Raw genomic sequence first — 4,977 nt, 5'->3', positions numbered from 1 at the left:
TGACAATGTTCAAAATGATGAGCAGAAAAACTGAGAGTGATGGGAGGAGCAGTAAGCAAACAGCTAGGATGTCTTCATTATTTTTGTTTCCTCCGTTTAAATCTGCTTTTAGTATGTCTTACTCTAGCCGAGGGTCTAATGGAAACAACTTCTCTGCCTACATGAGGTAGGAGTAAGGTCAGAGTACATTCTGCCCTACCTAGACCCCACTTTTAGGATTTTACTGGATATTATCGTTGTTGATTTAGTGAACACAAAAGTTGCAAAATGTTCAGCTCTGCTGGACTAACATGATTATTGGGAGGGAACATTTCCTTAACTCATGAGATTGATACCAAAAGTTCTGTATTTCAACAACATAGTCTCAACCTTTCAGCTTAGATATATAATTATACATCAAAATTACATTCTTTAGGGCAGGTAATCTTCAGAACAATGTGCACATTCCTGTTGAACCAAATCAGAATAAACCAATAATTTCTTAAGAGTGTTGCTCAAATTCCATATGCTAAAACAGGATGCTAAAACAGGATATTGTCTAGCCTCAGCTAATCCCTTAAAGAGTGTTGCTAAAAAACAAACTAAGTTTGTGAACAGGGTCGAAGTAGACAAAAAAAGCAGAACAAGTATCTACTCAGCAAGAACTTATCTGATAATTAGATCTTAGGCTCCGATCCTTGAAGTATGACATATGTCCACTAGGCACCTCACTATCACATTTCTTCGACCACCAACAAAAAAATGGCTTCTCTGAAATAACAAATCCAACACATAAAATTACTGTAAATGCAAGACCTTATGAGGGTCAATTTCCAAAGTAAACAATTCCAATTAAGCTGGCATTACCAAATTAAATTGAACATTTACAAATGAACAATTACAGAAGTACCTCATCAGATCTTGTTGCTTATTGTAAATTCAAACTTAAGCTTTGAGTTGTCAAGCTAAAACAACTAAATAACTGACTAGTTTTGACCTTTGTATTAGCTGTGATTCAACTTTTACAGAAGACATGGGTTCTATTCCATAATTATTCACATAATTAGCTAAAATTCATTCCCCAGCTTTCAAATTATAGTTCCATTCCAATCCAATAATTCCTCCGGAAGGTGCAGGCTTCTTTCATTTGCAAAATGGTTGGCTGCAGCATACATATATATGTCTACAATTCTAAATCTTATCTCAACAGCGACAACAATCTACACAGTTTATACGTAGTTCGTACCTCTATCTCAAAGGTGAGGTATAGAGGCCGTTTCGAAATAGATGATTCAGTAACTTATCTACAAGTAAAAAAATAAATTCAAAGAGCACCTTAGAACGGAAACATAAACAAATAGAACATGTCAAACGTTGACTTACCAGACTATTGAGAGTAGCCTCTAATCCACCAGAAGAAAAATTCATGGATCTATCAATAAGAGCTTCTTGTTCTAAACCTTCAATGCTGACACTTTCATCCCTTCCAGCAACAAGCCACCAGACTTTGGGTTACCTGTTTAGACACCTGGATTCCCCGGTAGCATTGATCCTAAAACAAGTGCTAGTTTTAAGTATTTGGAAGTGCTATGTTAGAGCTAGGCAAATGCCCCGCATCATACAACCTCCAGCCACCCCATTCAATCTACTGATCAACCATACTAGCACCCTCACATATTTATCTGCAACTACGAACGTCTAACAAATTAAAACACTTTATGGGGCTACTCCTCCGTCAAAGTCTTCCTACAAATGCTTAACTCTACCACTGACAAATTATAACATCTTCTGTCAATTATGCAAATTAGGCGGCTATCACCTGGCTACTATAAACTAAACATCAATGGAGCTTTTGACGGACTACACAACGTGGTCGTGAGGGTGACGTATTCAAAGACACCACAGCAACCTGGATTTTTAGATGTGCTAACCACTCTATTACCACACTGCAATTCTACAAGCAAAACTACTTGCACTGTTACTTGGTCTACCCACTCATCGAAATAATTTACAGGTACTTCTCAGACTCTTACATACTACTACAGCGAAATACTCATCATTTTTTCCTGATTACATGGACCTGCTGGACAAGCTGTCTGATCCAGTTCTCAGCCACATCTATAGGAACAGCAACGGCATGGATTTTGAAAACTATGGCAAAATAATGGCTACTGAAAGATTACCATTTACCAACATCTTGTCCTTTTTGATACACCCCCTACTTTTGTACTATGATGCAGCTTAAACTAGACTTAACAGGGACTGAGACCACTTCCTAACTGTCTAAAAACTTTACTAACTACTTCACTAACCAACTAACCAATGAAATGATAAAATAGTGAAACTAGACTTCACAGGGACTGAGACCACTTCTTGTTTTTATAACATAGAAGCTCACAAATCAAATTAGCTCATATATCTAAGTAATTACACGTAGAGGAGTCGAGCAGAACATATGCTAGCACTCACTTAAGAAACAATCAAGAGGAAGATCACAGACAACAGACAATATGTATCAAATGTATCACAGACGACGATAGACAATTAACCATGGCTATACGGTTCTGAAATTAAATCCCTTTTGTTTTTGTCTCTTTAGGAACTTGGAGGTATGTCAAATGTAGTCGAAGTGTCAAGTGAGATCAAATACTATCAATTTAAACTTTAGATAAAAAGGAATTCCAAACTCCAGAAATCAATTTAAACAAAAATTAGCTAATTTGACCTCAAATTCCAAAACATTAGCTAAAATCGAACAAATTGCCCAAAATCCCAAACCCTAGAAACTGATTTACACAAAAATCAAACAATCAGCTGCAAGCTACTCCAGAACAGCAATAACGTAAACCTCAAATTAAAATTTTTTAAGTAAAAACTAATCAAAAATTAGGTCATTCGACCTCAAATTCCCAATTGCTAATAAAGCAAATTGTCAGGAAAACTCACCGTCGCGGTACTGCCTTCACTGTGGTCGTCACCATCACCACCGTCGAGAAGAGAGGGTAGTGAACCCTAGTGTAGAGAGAGATTCCGAGAATAGTACCAAATATTTTAGGCTTTGGTTGGAAATGTAGTTATACTGATATTTATATATATGGATTATTTTTTATTGAATGTTTGATTTGTCGTATTTAAAGAAATCATAATGGTATAATTTCTAAGAATAAATAAATTAATTAATTATTAAAATACTTTATTTTATTTAATTTATATAGAGAGAGACTTTAAATATTTATTTTTAAAAGTAAAATTTTTATATTATTTAGCTTAGTTTTTTCTGTGTGTGCATTTTTATAATTATATTGTGTGTATTTTAAAAATAAAATTTTCATCTTATTTAACTTTAATTTTTTTGTGTGTGTCTTCCCATAATCATGCCGTGTGTGCTTAAATTTAGTTTGAAATAAAAACTTTCAACTTAAACTTGTTAAAATAAAAGAGGATTTATTGTTTATGTCACTTCATTTAAACACATATCACCCATATAATATAGAATATTAAAATTCTTTTAATTGATATATACAATATCAATTCTTAAGTGATTAAAAAACTATTTAATTTAAAATATGTAATTCAACAATAGAGTCGACATTTTTATTATTTTTTAAGAAATTTAAATATATAAATAAACGTAATAATTATTCAAATAAATTTAACGTATCATATATTCATAAACAAAATATTTCTTAAATGTGTATAAATCTCTAATATTTCATGTTAAATTACTTATTTTGTTTTAAATTTCATAAAATATTGATAATCCCATTTTTTGTTGAAAAATTCATCATAAAAAAATGTGAAAAAGAATTACTCTCATTTTTCATTATTTAGTATCACTAATATTTGGAAAGTCAAATTATATTTTTAAAAAAAATTAAATTGTCAAATATTTTTAGATAAATATAAAAAAAAATTATTTAATAATTAAGCATGTATTAAGTTAGAAAGGGAATGTCAACATACTTTAATAACTTGTCTATGATTTTATAAAAATACCTTATATTTTATATATGAAAAATAAAGTAATATATATATATATATAACGTGATAATCTTAGAATTTGAAGGGCAATTGTGTCCTTTCCTAATTTTATCTCAAGGATAAATAATGATGGGATTGTTATCCCACCAAATGGGTGGATAACTTATCCCGGTAATATTTATTAGTCCCATGATAAGTTATCCTGAATATTGTCAACCAAACATGTATTAAAAATTTTATCTCGGGATTATTATTTTATTCCGGGATTATTTGTTTTTGTAACTTAAACCAAACGACCCCTTAGAGCTTTCCGAGAATAGTACCAAATACGTTTAGAGACAAGAGTTTCTGTAATGTATTTGGTATATAATTATTAAACTTTCCGACTATAGTGGTCAGAAGCACATTTAATAATATATTTAAATAATTATTTATTTTTTATATAAGGGACTGATTATATTTATTTATTTAATTATTTTACGTTTTCGACTGCAGTAGTCAAAAATATATTTAATAATATTTTTAATTAATTGTTAATTTTCTGTATAAGGGTATGATTATATATTTAGTCATATAACTATTTATTTAATTATTTATTTTTTTCGACTATATCAATCGGTTAGATATTTAATACAATTAAATTATATATTTAAATTAATTATTTATAAAAGTTTCGACAACAATAGTCAGAATTTTTTTATAATATTTAATTATTTAATATTTTCGACTACATCGGTCGGTTATATATTTAATATAATTTAATTATTTATTTAAATTAATTAATATAATATAATTAAATATTTAAATTAATTAATACAATGTGAAAGACTACCGTATAACTTATATTTTATATAATTATTTATTTAATAATTAAATATGATGTTCCAACCACTACAGTCGGGTACAAATCAAATATATTTAATTATTTAATATTTCCGACTACAGTAGTCGGATACATTTAATATATTTACAGAGCAGTGTTTTTTTGTAATGTATTTAGTAATATATTTATTTAAT

The 4,977-nt window shown here is 30.0% G+C and overlaps 1 long non-coding RNA gene across 1 annotated transcript; it reads right to left on the bottom strand.

The window, feature by feature from the left end:
- Positions 1 to 297: 297 nt before the first annotated feature.
- Positions 298 to 3,075, bottom strand: LOC107838914. The gene is made up of 3 exons (XR_001664877.2): positions 2,926 to 3,075; positions 1,363 to 1,531; positions 298 to 750 (listed from the first exon to the last, which is right to left on the bottom strand). It is a non-coding gene; the product is annotated as an uncharacterized LOC107838914 (long non-coding RNA).
- Positions 3,076 to 4,977: the final 1,902 nt, after the last annotated feature.

This window comes from Capsicum annuum, chromosome 8 (genome assembly GCF_002878395.1).
Source record: "Capsicum annuum cultivar UCD-10X-F1 chromosome 8, UCD10Xv1.1, whole genome shotgun sequence".
Taxonomy (NCBI): domain Eukaryota; kingdom Viridiplantae; phylum Streptophyta; class Magnoliopsida; order Solanales; family Solanaceae; genus Capsicum; species Capsicum annuum.
The sequence above is the reverse complement of the archived record's forward strand: the minus strand, read 5'-3'. Positions and strand labels throughout refer to the sequence as shown.